Here is a 19,856-nt window from a genome sequence, read left to right on the forward strand (position 1 = left end):
ACACATCCACAAGGATTGAGATTTAGAAATGTGTATCTCTATTCGAAGTCACTCAATCAACCTAAATATCAGTACTTGCGAAGTGTTTTGGAACCTATAAAAGGATTAGGTTTTTATACATTCAGCAATAATGCAGAAATAGTGGAACCCTCCGACGCTAAGCCTAATTCTGTTTTCATTTTCGATGATGTGATATGTGAAAAGCAAGATATTATTAGATCATATTTCTGTATGGGACGTCATAAGGATGTTGATTGTTTTTATCTAGCACAGACATATTCACGGGTACCCAAACAGTTAGTGCGTGACAATACCAATTTCATTATAATGTTCAAACAAGATGAGACGAATTTACATCACATTTATTCAGATCATGTTTCACCCGATGTAACATTCAAACAATTCCAATTGATGTGTGTTAAATGCTGGGAGGATCAATATGGATTTCTAGTAATTGATAAGGATAGAAAAATAGATGAAGGTAGATATCGCAAAGGATTCGATAGTTTTATATACCCATGATCTTGTTTTTGAAACTTATTCGATCACTGAATATTGTAGAGGTCACTTCATCAACGAATTGAGCTATAATTTAAAAAGGGCATTATGAATACAAAAAACGATTCTGAACATAAAAACAATGAAATGAATTTGAAACGTCAACTAGTAGAGACAACAGAAGCTGTCAGACAGAAATTCAACTCTATCAAGAATGATAATATTGAAAATCGTTCGACACTTGAAAGATTGTATGAGCCCATAATGAAACCATTGAATGTTTTATCATCAAACGCTACTTCTAAATCAGCAGTGTTATCACCAAATCGTGGATCTGTTCAATCTACTTCAAATTATCCCATGAGTACTCCAATAGGAAGAAAACAATCTTTTGATGGTGTATCATCTGTGAATAGTGACACGAGCACACTTCAAGACGATATGAGAACAACTCTATTCGAAACACCATCATCGTCCCACATCGATTCCTCGGATCCTGACATCTCACCTGTTATGAATGAAAGTGGTGAAGATGTTTTGATGAAACATTTGAATAATGTAAAATCTAGAAATCCAGCATATGATGGAACATTTGGCGTACGTATGGATCCAATTACACAAAAGCTGAAAATGGGAAGTCTAGTGGTACATTTCAAAGATGGAAACATTTCATTTTGGGATGCTAATAAAGTGAAAAAATATGAATGCGCAGGTAGTCCAGAATTATATGATATGATCTTTTTGAAGAATTCACAAGATGTTGATAATGAAGAAACTCGTCAAGTATATTCCAAAATATTGAAAATAACGAATGCTCCATATAAACAATATCATCTGAAGAATGGTTTTAAAAATACAAATTCTAAAAAATTTCGTGAAGTCATCAAACCACTATTAGACTCACGACAATATCCAATTAGGAGTAGAAGTAAAATTGGTGGAGCACTCAAACGAGTGAAAATGGAGAAAACATATAATTCTAAACCTGCGAATTATGTGTACTGGAATTCACCGAAAGAGTTAGTTGCTCGCCTACGACTATTGGTAGCATCAAAGTCAGCTGGACATACCGGACATGATAATGAAATAATTTCAATAATTGAAGAATTACGTGAAGAAGGTATAATATATTAATATATATCCATAAGTAATGATCACTGTCACATCATCATTCAATGCAGTAACATTATCACTTTTTTCTCTTTAATCATATTGAAATAGAATGACTAATGAAGTAAGTGATATCAAACGACAAGTTGTTAATGAATTACATAGACCTGCAAGACGTAATTTTCGTAGAAGAATAACTACCATCAAAGGTTTTGCAGATCTATGGCAAATAGATCTAGCTGAACTACAACCTTATGCAAAAAGTAATGAAGGATACCGATATATACTTGTAGTAATTGATTGTTACTCAAAATATCTATGGACTGTGCCAGTTAAAGGTAAAACAGGTAGTACAATAACTAATGCAATGAAATATGTACTGAAGAAAGCCAAATTTTCCCCTAAACATATACAAAGCGATCAAGGGAAAGAATTTTTTAATAGAAGCTTCTCATCTCTCATGCGAGAATATAATATCAATCATTATTCAACATTCAGCACAAAGAAGGCAGCTATAGCAGAAAGAGTGATTCGTACAATAAAGGCATGGCTCTACAAGGAATTTTCGATGAGAGGTCACCACAAATGGCTTGATATTCTTCCAATTATAACTAGTAGATATAATAATAAAGTTCATCGTACAATAGGTATGGCACCCATCAATGTTGATTCAACAACAAAATTGAAATTCAAGGGTATCAATGGAATTGGAGGAAGACAAAGTAAACCCAAATTCCAATTGAATGATATTGTACGTATAAGTAAATACAAAAATATTTTTGAAAAGTCTTACACTGCGAATTTTACCACGGAGCTATTCAAGATTGTTAAAATTAATAAAACCATCCCAACGACTTATAATCTTGAAGATATGAATGAACAGCCGATTAGAGGATGTTTTTACGAAGAAGAGTTATTACGAACCGAGAATCCTGACGTATATCTGATTGAGAAGGTGTTGAAGAGAAGAAAAAATAAAGTATATGTAAAGTGGTTAGGTCTTCCTAGCGAACAAAATTCTTGGATTGATGAATCAAATATGGTTTAAATGTATCTAATAGTGACTTTTATGAATAAAGTAATATTAAAGTTCATTATTGTTTTCATTTCAATTATAAGTATGTGAATTGAAAAATATTGCAGCGGTAAACATTGCCCCAGCCATTCGCAATGTTCTGTGTATACCAAACCAAATTAATTGTATACTCCATTCCCGCTTATATTTTTCAACTCACGATATTGAAAACACATTATCATTCCCAAAACTAATCGCCGTCACTTTGAAATGCAGTATCCAACTCCTTTTGCCAATTATCTCTCACTGATAATGCCGTCTCATAAAGCTTAGTCGACTGCTCAAGCTCAGCCTGAGCTTGCATTCTCGAACGTTGATGGAATTGCTTATCTTTACCTATTTTTGAACGGAGTTCATCAGCATCTTTAGACATTCTAGCCAATTCAACCTTCGCTAATGCAATCTTGGCATCTAATGCTTCAAGAGTTTCATTATTAGCATTAATAGCTCGCTCACTCTTTTCAAGTTCAGCAATAGTCATCTGTGCCTTTACAAGACGGTATTTTGCTTTCCTTTTCATTTCCCCAAACCGATGGAGGGGACTGAAAGAAGATAGCGGTTCAGCTTTCAAATCACTCTTCATTTCTTTAGGAGTACCTTTTGGCTTCCTCTTCGATCTGTCACTTTTCGTTGCGGGTTTTTTCTGTCGCACAACACTTTTGGATTCTTTCTTTTCTTTAAAGTCAGTGACAATCGATGAAGATGCCTTAGTAACCTTCCTCTTGATTGTTCTAGATTTCTTATCAACACCAAGAGGAAGGGTAGATGAAGAGTGTTTGAGTGATGATAATTGCGAAACGATCGGATTTTCAATAATAATTTGCTCATTTGGTTCTGGCACATCTGCAAAGTTAACGAAGTCGTTAATATCAAAATCATTTATCGAATCTTGACTTGATAAATGTAATACTGGAATATTTTCAAAATCAGTCTGATCGATATCAATAAGTGGTGCACCATCTTCAGCAATCAATAGCGGCATAGAGCTCATGATTATTAAGGTCTGAGGAATGATATGTGATAGCAATAGAATGTGGATAGGAAAGGTGATGATGTTACTGAGACCTCACCATTTATAGAAGAAAATAAACTAGCGCATGCGCTCTTTCATCAACTGGCACATGCGCTCTCTCACTAAACTATTCACGCATGTAACAATCTTTGTCATTTAAGAGGAAAACTTTGTGTTGCATGCATGTATTTTTAAATGTTAGAAAATAATACAAATAAATTCAAAATATATATATATATATATTTATTAATAATAGAGGACAATAACGATAATAAAAAATATAAAATGAAAAATGTTAATATGTCTCTGTGGATGTGGAACGTTCTTTGACTCTATTCCTCAATAGTTGTTGCTCGTGCGTCAAACACCAACATTGAAAAAAATGGATTCTCCTATTGGGGTAGAGTTGACCAACCTTCTCACACAGATCCCAAGTACTTCTACATGCATTGCATACATGATTCCAACAATTCATGGAATATGTATCACAACGCAAACAACGTTGCAGTGGAGTTGGAACGGCAGCACAGGTACCGCAAATATTTCTACAGATACCTATATTGTTAAATATTATAGGTTCGGAACACTTCAGACACTGTAACTGTTGTTGACGATAATCCGATTTTGTTCGCTTCGGTGGATGAGAAGGAGGCGATAGTTGAATCCGCAACACGCAATCACTACACATACCAGTACATGGATTGATTGAATCCTTAGGTCTACTTATTTGACAAAAGTAGCACACAATAGCCCCTGCAATCATCATTGGGTAGACACACACTTTTGGTTTTTCATTCCACTCTTTTGGAAACGGCATTTTACTAATTCGATTAGAAATATTAAGAGATGACTTACAGAAACTCTGAATGCTCTCTCCTACACCTACGATCTCTATTTATACAAATCAACATCATGTGAAAGTATAGTGGGATAACTTCTCCTACTATTCCACTCTAAACGAGTCAAGTGGGAGTCGCATCACCTCCTATATAAGTCGACTTGCAAACCTAGAGTTCATTCATTCACTCTCTACAACTGTGAGCAAACAACAACAAGATGAATTCTGCAAAAATAAATGCTGCATTAAATAGAATATCTGCTGTTGATGAAAACAATTGGATAGACGAATCAGATGATGAGGATGTCAATGTTCCGCTAGAGGAAGTGATAGTTGAAGCAGAAGATGTTGGAGTCGATGAAGATGAGATAGACGAAGTTGAAAACGAGGCCAACCAAAGCGACGAAGATGATGACGTGATGGAGTTTGAGAGGGTCATGGATGAAGAAGGAGATGATGAAGGGATAGAAGCTGACACAACTGAAGGCGATGGTGCTTTGAGGATCGGTATGCGAACGCTCAATGTCAGTGAGACACTGGAAGATCCCTTGGATTTGTATTGTGCAATGGATGCATACGTATTGATCAGCACAATAGATGGAGAGAACAAAAAACTATGTTGGTGCTGCTTTCGGTTTTATTCGCATAGAAACAATAATGGAGGGTGGTATGCCCATGTCAACACCCACAACACTGTCTCAATTATGGAAATGGGACAGAATTGGTGTGAAGCTTGCGAGAGGCCACTAACAAACTTCACCCGAGTATCTACATGTATTATATGTAATAATGTCCAACCTGTGGCACAATAACCGTGGACCTACTGGTCAAAAAAAAACAACAGCCCTTTTCAGGGCTACATTATTCACACAAACAGTAGTTAGTTGTATTAGTATTCATAGATTATATGACAAATGAATACTTTGACTAATAAAAGTCTAAGTAATTTGTTAGTCTTTGAATATCTATACATTATATGACAAATAAATTACTACTTTGACTGAAAAGTCGATATTTGGAATTTGATAGTCATTGAATATCTATGCATATGATGAGTACTACTTTAAATGAAAGTTGAAGTTGGCATTTTGTCAATCATTGTATGCATATAATGATGAATACTTTTACATACATACATTTTGTTTGAGACTATAATGTTAACAATGGTATGAACCTGTTTCTGTTTGAAAGTATAATGATAGCTCTGAAAAGAGCTATTTTTTTTTATTGTTTCAGTCTTCAATTGTAGCCCTGAAAAGGGCTGTTTTTTTTATTAATCCATGCAATGGTATGGACTAACGCTCCTCATCATCATCAGAAACAATGATGATTGTATCATCATCTGTATCTGATGATATACTGATGATGTCATCCTCATAATCATCTGAATCAGACGATATACTAATGGAATCATCATTAGCATAATTATCTAGCTCGTTATCCTCTAGATCGTCTAACTCATTGACATCCATCTCTAACTCTGCCTCTACTTCCTCTTGCATACCTTCTTCCATACGTGCCGGGAAATCATCAGGTAGATCATAGATACGTTGCAGCATTTGTGCAAAATTTGTACTGAAATGATCGAACGTTGAATCTATTCCATGTACCTGGATGGGGCCTGTACTCGTCATAGAACACTCTGGTACACTCATCGGTTCGGTGGTGGAATCAGCACTCGACATTGTGGAAGAATGATATAGAACTGGGATTGATGCTTTATTTATATTGGAAAAAAAAGGAGGGGGTGAAGTGTAAATGTAGAACAATTCAGTGTTTGAAATTCGAAAGCAATAAGAATGACAATTTTCTTGAAATTCTAAGTGATTATTTTTATGAGAAACTCTGAGTGATTATTATAAAAAAAACTAATAAGGGAGAGGGAAAAAGACACTGCCCCAACCTCGCAGTGCCTCGTGTACACCAACCAAAAAGTGTGTACTCCGTGGAAGGAAAGGAAAGGAATAGAAAGGATGGGAGAAATGAGGAAACGATTACATATCATCGTCTGAATTCAGGACTTCATCAATCAGGATAGGGGATGGTGGAGGACTATCATCGGACTCATTGTCAGCGTCACCGTCATCATCGTCATCGCTGTCGTCGTCGTCTGTGTTTCCGGACTGTGTATCCCATTCGTAGTCATTCCGCCAATCATAGGGATCTGGATAATCCCCATCAGACAGGTCCGCTTGATCGGTTCCAGTAACGTGAAGCACTTGTATCCGATCATCATAAATTATGTCATCATAATCCATCGAGTGAGGTGCCGTCGTGGAGGTAACGAAACCTTCATGGATAGAAGCCCAGTAAGGATGTTGATGCGCTGGGTCACTGTACGGCTCAGTAGTTGAATCAGGTTCCATGTTGAAGGTGGCTGATCAACTGAATATTCCAACAGATAATTCCTACTTTTATACTTTTGAAAGGGAGTGGGGGAGGAGTGGGGAGGAGAGGGGATTGAGTGGGAATGAATTTCAAAAATGACATGAGCTATATTCCATGAAAGAGAAAATTGAAAATACTATATGAATTATATGAAATATACTTATTGATTTCATTATGAAACATATTTTCTTCCCAAGAGATTATTTACAATAGATTAGAGAACACAAAAATTGATGTGAGGTATTTGCATAGAAGAACTTGTAATTGAAATAAAAAAAGGAAATAATAATGAGACGAAGTGAAGAAAAATGCTCCAACCATCGCATTGTTCAATGTGTACCAAACCAAAACAATGTACACCCTTAATTTCACTTCTTTTTTTTTATTTTATTTTTATTTCCTAAAATTACAAACATAAACTTAAAACTATCTTAATTAAATATTCCTAACTAACCTAAAACTAATCTTACTACACTTACACTTAATCTATGGGAAAGTTTTTATAAAAGTCACTAACTTTTTATAAGTCTCTATCGAAGAGGTATCTGCTTCACACTTTTTCTCCAGAGATGCATACTTCCGATCTAGTTCGGCTATTACTTTTTCTGCTTCCCTCCGTCGGTTAACAATTTCAGCCATTTCGCGCTTCCTTTTAACCAACGCGGCCTCACTAGCTCGAGAAGCATGTTCTGCTTCCTTACATCTCTGTAGAAAACTGTCCAACATTTCACTAACCTCTCCGATAGGCTGTCGCACTTGTGGCACTAACACTTCAGGATTCGTCACCGGTGTTGCCAGCATCGGCGAAAGCGGCACCACCGACGGAGTGAATACGATGGGAGCCTCCTCCGATGGGGACAATACAACTGGTGGCTCCTCCGGAGAAGGCGCCCTAGGTTGTTCCACTACTGCTGCGGGTGGTGTGGAGGGCCTTAAGCTGTTTGGAGCGGTCGACCAACTACCTGCATAAGGATTAGTCCTATTGCAAGTAGCTCGGTACTTAGAAATAGGACCAACCTTCGCTGCAGGTCGTTGGCAAACCTTCTTTACAGGCCTGACTTCCTCCTCCTCCTCGAATAAGTCAGGGCTGGTGGATCTGCACCTAACTCGCGAAGTGGATGCCTTCTCCTGCTCTGTCATAGGCATGATGGATGCCACAGCGTTATTTAATTCCTGAGTGTTGGATGCCATTCTAAAAATGTAAAATAATACAAAGTTAGTAGATGTAAAAAATTAAAGTACATTGTTAACTTACTCAAACTTAGCTCCTCGTCGTATAGTACACTGCTTCTGGTTGAGTATGGCTGGACTGCTCTGGATGACTGGAGTTGTCGTACTGAATGTAGAAGAACGTGCTCCTCGGGGTATCAACATCATTGGGAGTGGAGGGAATGAGGTGGGGGCGTGCATGCGCAATGGTTGGAATATGGTGGGGCGAGAAATGGTAGGAAGTGGGCGGGGTGAGCAATGGTGGGAAGAAAGCGGGCCGCGCTCCGCGCGGCTTACGCCCCAATTCGCTACGCTCGCGCCGGCGCGCTTCGCGCGCCGGCGCGAGCGTAATGGGGCCACCCCACCCACCACCCCGGGGGGAGGAGGGGGGGGTGGGGGGTGGGGGGCGGCGGGGCCGCGCTACGCGCGGCCCCGCCGCCCCCCACCCCCACCCGCGCGCTTCGCGCGCCGTGAAACCTAACCTAACCTAACACCTATGACCCTAACCTACTGTATGTATTAATCTAATCTAACCTAACGCGGGAGTAAATTCACCATGTTGGTTCAATTAATACGTCATCTGTTGGTTTTGGTTTTGGTTCTATTATTCTAACATTTGGATCAATGTCCAGTCCTGGATATCCCAGTCCACCTGATGGCCTGACTTTATGGCTTTTCTCCAAAACTTCAACTCTCTCTTCTAGTACATCATACTTTTTCATTGTAGTCCCTGTTATGTTTGACATAGCATCAAATTTTTTATTTGTAGACGCTGTTATGTCAGACATTTTTATGTCCACATCATTTGTAAGTTTGTCAAATTTACGAGTGAAAGTTATCCGAGCCTCTGCAATTTTATCGTCAAATGCTTGACGGGCATCGCGAGCAATATTACCTATTGTGGATTGTATTGCAGCTTGTAGGGCTAGAAGTATAACCTCCTTTGTTCCGTTAATTTCCCCCTCAAGATATGATACAGTTACACAATCACTCTTGTCAATTGGTTCGCTTATATTTTTCAATATTTTTCTTTGCATGTCATAATGACCATCTTTTGTTAATTTAAAACCAATCCCGGGAGGACCTCGAATGACATTACCACCCAATTTTCTTTTTCTACCAAACTTATCGATTGTTTTAGACATTGTGCACTCTACGATGATTCTTTTCAAACTGATATTTCTTTCATTTACATTATGCTATATACTTTACAGTAATTGGTTAGGAAAATAGAAATGAAACAAATAATATTTTTATCATTTTTTATTCATCTAAGTAACTTGGTAAAAGTGATACATATACAATACATAATACAATAATCACAAATAATCACAAATAAGAATGTTCCGGTTTGAAGGAATAAGCAATAATACTTCGAATTATAATTCAATTATTCATCTCTACAGTCAACAAATTGATTAGTTGGTCTAAGGCGCTCTCTTGAGAAAAAGAATGAACGATTTCAGACACCCAACGAATGTTATCATTAGGATCATTTCGATAAAATTCTATATCGCTATGACCCCATGGAAGAGTTCGAGTGGTATTCGGAATGATGAATCTCTTGTCGTCATGATACGATAAAGCGACTTTATTTTTCAATTCAGTGTAAATATCATGCAATACGCTTCTGAACGAGTTCATCTTCCTGAATATCATACCTCCCTCTTCAATGATTTTTTCATAGTCTTCACATGTCAATTCATTCTTTATAACAGATCGTTTCACACCTTTGGCCTTCTTCAGTTCACCATCAACAGATTTCACGTAATACGCTTTAGCACCTGTACCGTAAAAGCTGATTATTGGATCATTTGGGAATTCATCTTTGAAATTACCCAGAACTGACTTTGTCACTGGAATATTGAATTGGTTTCCTATTTTATAATTAGATGTATCGAACTTATTTATATTATTTTTGATAAATTCATAGAAATTGTCTGTATTTACTTTGAGAATAAGGGAGTCGGTATCAGTGTAGAGTAAGGACGCATCTTCTCCAAACTCTTGTTTGATACATCCATAGAAAAAATCATACATAACTGTTTTAGATAATTCTAGAATGGAAAATCCTAAATATAGTGGTTTATCATAATGAACTTTTACTCTAGCCAATTGAATGGCAACAAAATTTTCTGTAAAAATAGAGCATTTTTTAAAATTTGGTCGAGATATGAGACAACTAGCACCTATAGTTCTTTTTATATTTTCCCAATGTGTAATGAGTCTAACATCAATTCTATTGTCTACGTTTTCCATTGTTTTTCCATAGACTGCATTATTCATTAGTTTGTAGAAATCTTTTTCAGATTTGTTATTAGACCTATTACGCATTTCAGTATTCAAATCTATATAAGGCTTCATCCAACATGATTGCTTAAACCTCAATACTCTATGTGTGTTCATCACTATCAAACCATGATTGACAGCTTGCTGTAAGTTTCTATAGTGAACAATATATTTTCTTTTGTCGTTTAAATTTGGAATTAATTTGGGAACTTTCGATTTTGCATATGGAGGTATCAAACGTTCAACTAAGAATGGTAAATCGGAATGTTTATCATGAAGTTCTTGGGGATAATGTATATCCACTTCCAATACATATCCATAAGGACTATCGATATCCACATTCATTATATCAAGATTGAGAATTTCATGAGGTGCTAACCATGAAAATTCACCTGTTGGTAATGGTTGCGACATGCTGTGACCATATAGATTTGTTGCATCCAAATATGAAATGAATGAAGATGGTTCATTTGGATTATAATCCGGTAAAAATGTATTGTTTGCTTTATGTTTCCTTTCACTACATTGACTTATTCCACCACGAATACCTTTTTGAAAGAAGTGAACCATATCAATATCAGTTAGTAATTCCAATTCAATATTAGTATATTTCAACATGGCATCCCACGATAATCCGGGTGCAGTGAAGTATTGTGCCGGATCCAATTTATATTTATCAACAGATATATTTCTAAAGTTTTCAAAAATGTCACATAATAGTAACACATCTGACTTTAAATATAAATCAGAGTATTCACCCAAATCCTGACATTCGAATAAATTCCAAACAAGTTGAGCTCTCCCATAATCATTATCTGATATATGTTCACAATTGAGTTTATCATAAAATTGATTTTTGGTTGGAAGTCTTGGATGATTCAGTTTTTTGATGTCATCAACAAAACTATAGGGAAATACACCTTTCTTTCTCATCAAATTGAAATTTTCAATTTGTGGGAAATGTTTGCGCATCTCGATACACTGATCAGATGTTAAATTTGCACCTAAATTCTCCAAAGAACTAGGCATGAATCTGAAACTATCAATGAATCTCATTTTCAAATAATTCTTCTTCACCCTACCATCTTTATCCGTATAGGAGTGTGTAAAGAGATGTTTTGTGAAAGATATATATTTCTCATTAGTTTGTGGGATGACATCCACTTTATCTTTGTTTTTATACAATTCCTTTATGAATAAATGACAATCATATCCACTGAGATTGTGAAAAATTATAGGAATGAAATTTGGCAATTTAAAATTCAAATTACAAGATGAATGAGCAGCAGGGGACCTTTTTTTTCCTGTGAGGTGACAATGATCCCTCACTTTGACTTCGCCATCATTAAATTGTTTGGAACAAATGCCACAATTTGTGGCAGAAGCAAACTGTTCCTCTTCCTCAGGAGTTTGTACATCCATAGGAATAGGAAACCTGAGATGATTTTCATAAATATTTTTCAAATCATCTTCGATTTTGCTAACGAATTTCTGGGCTGCATCCACACCCCTATACGAAACAAATTTTGATAAATCATCATTGTATGAACATTTAATCAAATAAGCAAATGAATAAGGCTCATGTTTGAATGTCTTGATCGAATACGAGTATTCAGGATTTGGTTTAGTGGTTTGAATCGGCTTCAGTACTGATTCAAAATCTGCATACACTACAAATGGTACCTTCATTTGTTTCTCAAAGTTTTCAAAAGTTAGTATATTTTCAGGTACCGTTTTCCCATATTTATTGACTTTGAAATTGGTTGATGGTGTTGTAGTACTCAAGTGATTACAATCATTTATCTTATGACGTAATAGTAATTGTTCATTAGAAAAATATAATAAACAGCCATCACAAAAAAATTTCTTATGTTCATGAGCCGATAATTGGCTTGAAACTAATCTTGAAAGATCTTTGATCCAACAATAATGATTATTACCGAAATCATCTGTGATAAGTAACAAATTGACATGTCTTCTAAGTCTTCTCTGAGAGTAACGTAATGGTCCAATTATTTCATACATTATTTTACCCTTCTCGAATTTACTTTCTAAACCGTACACATTAACTGAAATATCATTCTTGTCTTCAAATTTCACAATATCTTTCAACTTTACCGGAAAATTCATACCTGTTACATCTATGACTGTACTGAAATGTGGATACGATGAAACTTCTGATGTTCTATCGATTGCAGGATGTAGTGCTGAAGTGATAGCCCATGCAAAACAATGCTGATCTTCATTACGGACATTAACCACGGCCTTCCTACGCTCAATACATTCAGGCAGCTTCACATATGAACATCCACTGAGCGGGCTGTATTTATTAATGTTCAACTCCAGAAACATGATTTTTTCACAAGTCCAACCTTAAATACAGAACAATATTACTAACCCATCCAATTAAAACTTGGTAGAAATGTTTACCTGAATCACGTTCCTGGAATTCTGTAGTTTGAGCGATAATCCCATTTCGAAATCCATCAAATAAGGAATTCAAATCAGTAGATTGATCAACTGTTCTATTCTGTGAATTAAATGATTTGGTTTCCTTCAGGTCTTGTGTTTGTAGAATATAACTCCCAAATACTTCCATATTCACTTTGATGATTTTGTGAACCCTGATGGCCGATTCCAATAATTCTATAACTTTCTGCCTGATTTCATTAAAGAATAACATGTAATCGGTGGAAACAATGGAACTCTGCACCCTGTATGTCGCAATCCGACGTTTGAAGGCGCTCTTTATAATTTGAACACCATCACTGAATTGAACACATGTATTATTCTTATGTTGTAGAGTTCTATTGTGAGAATTCACTTGAGTCAATGGAATCATCACATTACAACAATTACATGTGTACATAGGTGCTGCAGCGTCATCTAATCTCACTCGTTTCACTGATGGCCCTCCTTGGCAACTCTGGAGCTGATGACGACGAAGGTTGTCACTACGGGTAAAAGATTTACCACATTCACAAGAATACATTTTCTATGATATGTTCTCACTAACTCACTCGATGGAAACTGACATAACCAACACTCGCCCGCTTCTTAAATACCATAATCCACGTCGCCTGCGCATCACCGTAGAGAGTGAGGGTAGGTAAGGACACATCGATGCATCCGCTAGAAATGCCTGACGTCACAGCCAAGCCCATCTCCCAATTTGATGCGAGTTGCCGGCACGAGCAAGCAGTGATCGTTGCGCTCTCGGAGAGGGCAGACGTTTGCACAGTCCTCGCCCGCCTGCGTGTCACCATCAATAGCGAGGGTAGGGTGATGCGTTACGTCACATCATTCACTGCTTCGAGAGCGATAGCCGAACAAGCAATTGTCGTTGCGCTCTCGGAGAAGACAGACGTTAGCACAGTCCTCGCCCGCCTGCGTGTCACCATTGATGGCGAGTCTGGGGCGTTACGTCACATCCTTCACTACATCGAGGGAGGTGAGAGCAGACCGATGAATACGCATTACTCTGCCACACGTCGTGGAGTGAACATGTCGCTCTCTAGCCGTTGAACGGTTATTGCTGTGACGTCACTCCACTACTAACTTGGTGCCCTCACACCGATGGAGCATTCATTACTTGGAGGATCTTCGAAGTATGCAGACGTATGTTTGTACATAGACAAACAAGCACATGATGAAACCCTGTACCGTGCATTCTCTAACACACACACACACATGCACACACAAAATCTCATATGAAAAAAAAAATCTGAACGATCCATGCACCAGACACTTCAAGGTCACAACGCCTTGACTTCACTGCACAACAAAAAAAAGCAAATAACACGTCATATTGGTGGGGGGAGGATTAGAACCGGGAAAAAATTTCTGAACAATCCATACACCACACCCTTCAAGGTCACATCACCTTGACTTCACCAAACAACAACCAATAAAAAAGCAATTAATACGTCATAGTGGTGGGGGGAGGCTTAGAACCGGCTCAAATCTCCTACTTGGGACAATGTGGTCGAAATTTCCAAAAACAGTGTGTTGAACATGAAAGGTCCTTCAGACTAGGAAAAAATGATTCGACGTTTTCAAACCATTCCGAATCTAAACGATACGGAAATTCTGCACTAGACCAGGAAGGGTTGCAAACTCAAGTATTTAGAATTCTTGGAAATTCACAAACATAAACATTGCGGGTGCAAACTGTTAAATGACCAAATCAATTTAGTTTACTCGCCGCACATCCGCATTGTGAACTATAAATTCAGGTACTCAATCAAGTCAAGTACCTCTATTTCTATTAGTACTCATAGAGATGGTATATAATGGCGAATGTAATGAATCATTGTTAGTTTATTGAATAAGTTTGAAAAGGTCCGTATAGGACGAAACTGCAGTAACGTCAGTTACAAATAAAAGTTGTAAAAACATAGAAAGTTTTTTTTCTCTTTTTTTCAGTATGATTTCCTACCACGTAGTAACGGCTACATCCATCAATTTATTGAAAGAAGCAAGTACAGCTCGACAAGCCACATACTACTTTAAACTAAAAATGAAGTACCATCAAGCATCGCAGAATTTATGGTTCAACCAAGAGCGCCTGAGAAGTAAACTTACCCCGAAATACATTAACATCAGAACCAGGACAAGAACATCAGCAGCGAGAAGGCACGACTGATCTCGTGCCTTCATTATCGCTCACGGCGATCAAAAACATAGAAAGTAATAACATAGAAAGTTTCATTTCTCTTTTTTTCAGTATGATTTCCTACCACGTAGTAATAGCTACATCCATCGATTCATTGATTCCTAAATTATCTGCCAGTTTGACCAATATATACCTTAGGACAATTTCCACACCTTAATTTATATACTCCTGATTTCTTGAATTTGGATGTTTTGTCTTTATTATTTTCAACTAACTTTGCCTACGTATTACTTGTTCTCTCTTGACAATAACTGATGATATTTTTGAAGCTGCAGACAAAGGTAACACGACTGCTTTGATACTTATAGACGTTTCCAAAGCTTTTGATACTATTAGTTATCCAATTTTATTTGCAATTTTGAACTTCATCGGATTCTCTGAACCTGCTTTAAATTTAATTAAAAGCTATGTTAAAGATCGTTCACAGTTTGTAGAAACTTCGAAGGGAAAATCAAGCAGTGAATTTATTAAATTTGGAGTGCCTCAGGGATCTATACTTGGACCCTTATTATTTTGCTTATACACTTGTGATTTAGTTTCTGTTTTAAGACATTGTAATTCACATATACGGATGACACTCAACTATATCTATCATTTAACCCTGATGACGTTGCTACTGCTAATCAAAAATTGAATGAAGATTTAGCTCGTCTTATTTCAGCATCTGAAGCTCATAACCTCAAAATTAATTCAAACAAAACTAATCTGCTTGTTTTTGGTAATCGTAGCTTGGTGGAGAGACATATTAATATTGTTATTGGTGGTACAGTAATATGCCCCACGAACGTAGCAAAAAATTTAGGTATCGAAATGGACGTGAATTTAAGGTTTACAAAACATGTTTGAGTTTGAATATGCTTTATCCTCATCGTCATTTATTATCAATAAGTTTGAAAATAAAATTGACAAATGCTCTTGTGTTGAGTCATTTTGCATATTGTGATGTTGTGTATGGTTCATGCCTGGATAAAAAAGATATTTCAAGAATTGAGAGAGTTCAAAAATCATGTCTTAGGTATATATATGGTATTAGAAAATATGACATATAAACTTAAGGAAACCAATTGGTTGTCTATGGAACGTGTTTTACACTCGGCTACCCTCTTTCATAAAATATTGATTAACAAATGTCCATCATATTTGTATAACAAAATAAGATTTCGTAGCGATGTACACACTCTAAATTTGAGGTTCAAAGGGTTACTTTCTCCGCCGCCCCATCGAACCACTCTATATCGACGATCATTCAGTTATAATATACAGGGTGTCCCTGGACTTCCTCTTTTCCTCTCGGGAATGTATAGATGGGGTCAAAATATCACCAGTACTTCATATAACTTTTTTTCCTAAAAGTCTTCGTAACCAAGTTACGGGCCCTCGAAGTTACAAAATGAAAAATGTTTTTCTTTGATAACTTTTCAAGTGAATATTCAAAATCATCCAAATTTTGGTAATTGACTAAACAAATGAATTCCGTCGATGAGCTTTCATGCAGGAGTCAGTTGTTTTGCTACAAAGTCAGGAACGGACTACCCCCGATGGTCCACACCCCAAAACTTTGAAATGACAGATATTTTTCAATATTTTTCAACAAAATAAGGTTACTTGGACAATTTTATGAATAAAAGTACTCGTGTGGAAAGTCGATCGGAGCAACGAGTCTTGATAAAAATGTAGTTCTACTCGACGACATCAAACCCGCTCGTCGACCATTATTTGAAATGAATAATTATCAAAGCAGAAATAATAATGATAACGTTAATTCAACAACATTTATAACAGGAATAATACAAAGTATGCTAAAATGAAGTCGTAAACAAAAAGTACAGTACCTATATGGAAGTTTAAGTCACAATTGTGATAGCAGATATTTTTTCAAAAGAAATATCAAGTTCTGTAGATTCGTGGTGTTTTCAAACTAACAAGCTACTCTACTATGAAATATCGAATTCATTCCATATTTTGTATGTACATAATACGTGTGGAATAATCACGTTTCGTGTTGATCAGTTATCTGAATCTCATGAAACTCAACATTCGAATGTTTCAAATTCTTCTTTACAGCTAAACTGTTGAGGAGTTTCACTGATAATTATAATTTTATGGGAGAAATTCTTTAACACGAATCTAAATTTAGCTGAGAAAACGCACATCGGAAAAAATATTTACTATACTAATAAAAAGCAAACGAATGAACTACAAAAACGGCTGCACATGATCAGGTGAAAAATATCCAGGGAATAATTATGTTCCATTTCTTTCACAGATGTTGACAAAAAAACCTTTTAGAAAGTTTTGATAAAAAATGAGAAACTGGAATGCGATTTTGTTTTGTTGAGTGGTGCGTTGTCATATGACTATCATTGTATTGTCAATATTCTATAGGATATTTTGAATTTTTTTGATATAGCCGAACAGTTTACATTCAATGAATATGCAGATATGCATGTATTTTATGGACGAGCATTTTGTGATGCTGCAGAAGCTCGTCGTCTGTATTCCGAGCATTTTCCCAATCGAACGGTACCGTCAAGAGAAACATTCGAGCGTGTCGATCGCAGCTTGAGGGTGACAGGTATGTAATAATTGATAATTAATTTGAGCACGTTGTTTTATTTCGATATTATTGTAGGTACAGTTTTGCCAAAACGAGGTGGTGAGGGCGCTCCTAGGACTGTACGTACCGTTGCATTGGAGGAAAATATTTTGGAAGCCGTCGCTGATGATCCTTCAATGAGCATCAGAAATCTATCAGAACAGTTCCATACATCCAAGTCCACTATTCATAGAATAATTAGGGAACAACTGCTCCACCCATTTCACATCTAGAAGGTACATGTCATGACACCTCAAGATTTTCCAGCACGACTGGAATATGCCAATTGGTTTATGGATAGGCAAAGAGAGGATATGACTTTTATTAATCGAGTTTCATTCACTGATGAAGCAGGTTTCAGTAGAGATGGAGTTATCAACTCTCATAATCTCCATATATGGGCCGAAGAAAATCCCCATGGGATATTGCAAACCAAACACCAACGGAAATTCAACGTGAATGTTTGGGCTGGTATCATAGGAAACCATCTTATAGGACCATTCGTTCTATAGGACCGATTGAATGGAGAACGTTATTTGGAGTTCATTCAGAACGATTTGAATGGACTTTTGGAACATGTTCCATTGCAAACCCGAAGAGATATGTGGTTTATGCATGATGGCGCTCCTCCTCATTTTAGTTTGATTGTGCGTGACCATCTGAACCATATTTGCCACAATAGATGGATTGGTAGAGGTGGGCCATATTCATGGCCATCACGGTCTCCGGATTTAAATCCATTGGATTTCTTCTGTGGGGGCATCTAAAAAGCCTTGTTTACGCTACACCTATTCACACAAGAGATGCATTGTTGAATAGAATAACATTACATTGTGAAGTCATACGAAACGACCCTGGAATGCTATTTCAAGTACAGAGAGGGTGTCTTCGCAGACTAAGAAAATGTATAGAGAGAGAAGGTGGTCATATCGAGCAATTTCTGTAGCGGATTTTTCATTTCTGTTTGCTCTTGAGGCTCTTGAGTTTCGTTAGTTAAACGTGTTTGCATTATAAAAATTCGTTATGAACATTTTACCTATCATTTCCATTTTCCTTAAAAACTAATATTTTCGAATAATGGTAGACATCTCAGGATAAATGTTGTAGAATTAACGTTATCATTATTATTTCTGCTTTGATAATTATTCATTTCAAATAATGGTGGACGAGCGGGTTTGATGTCGTCGAGTGAAACTACATTTTTATCAAGACTCGTTGCTCCGATCGACTTTCCACACGAGTACTTTTATTCATAAAATTGTCCAAGTAACCTTAATTTGTTGAAAAATATTGAAAAATATCTGTCATTTCAAAGTTTTGGGGTGTGGACCATCGGGGGTTGTCCGTTCCTGACTTTGTAGCAAAACAACTGACTCCTGCATGAAAGCTCATCGAAGGAATTCATTTGTTTAGTCAATTACCAAAATTTGGATGATTTTGAATATTCACTTGAAAAGTTATCAAAGAAAAACATTTTTCATTTTGTAACTTCGAGGGCCCGTTACTTGGTAACGAAGGATTTCAGGAAAAAAAGTTATATGAAGTACTGGTGATATTTTGACCCCATCTATACATTCCCGAGAGGAAAAGAGGAAGTCCAGGGACACCCTGTATATAGTTTGTACAATAATATCCCACAAAAATATAAAGTTAGTAAAGTTTCTTCATTTAAGTGCTGTTACAAAAAATATCTCATCGCTGCTCAATCATAAATCCATTGATTTCATTGATTTCATAGATTTTATTCTTCTGAAAAATTTTCAGTAATAAATTTGACATGTTTTCTCTCTCTCTATCTCTTCCTTGTCTCTCTCCTTTCTATTTTTTTTCTCTTCTTTTTTCATTGTTTTTTCTCTCGTTTAGTTTTTTTTTCTTCAAGGCTAGAACTAAGATCAACAGTATCCTTCCGGTACATGTTGTTTCTAGCCTAATTTGTAGTTTTTTTTAATAATTTTCATAGATTGTATATTTATTGTATTCCTATGGAACTACAAATAAATATTATTATTATATAGAAATGTACATCTTTTTGGACCTACTACAAATATACATTGTATTTACGTAGTTAATAAACTTATCTATCTATCTATCTATGCAATTTTAATATCACGTTTCCTCAAAAATGAAGCCACTTTTTCCGTTGTTTGTCCAAAATACATTAAAGCT

General features: G+C 36.4%; 1 protein-coding gene and 1 long non-coding RNA gene across 3 annotated transcripts in view; both read right to left on the reverse strand.

The window, feature by feature from the left end:
- The window catches only part of LOC111516133 (protease inhibitors), a 78,103-nt gene that overhangs the window by 56,633 nt on the left and 1,614 nt on the right, over nucleotides 1-19,856 (reverse strand). The window lies entirely within an intron of this gene.
- Nucleotides 9,776-14,719, reverse strand: LOC141486576 (uncharacterized). Its single transcript, XR_012467930.1, has 2 exons — nucleotides 12,850-14,719; nucleotides 9,776-12,791 (listed from the first exon to the last, which is right to left on the reverse strand). It is a non-coding gene; the product is annotated as an uncharacterized lncRNA (long non-coding RNA).

The sequence above is a fragment of the Leptinotarsa decemlineata genome, unplaced genomic scaffold (genome assembly GCF_025532065.1).
Source record: "Leptinotarsa decemlineata unplaced genomic scaffold, Ldec_3_MD MMD2_tig00026358_RagTag_RagTag, whole genome shotgun sequence".
NCBI classification, from domain to species: domain Eukaryota; kingdom Metazoa; phylum Arthropoda; class Insecta; order Coleoptera; family Chrysomelidae; genus Leptinotarsa; species Leptinotarsa decemlineata.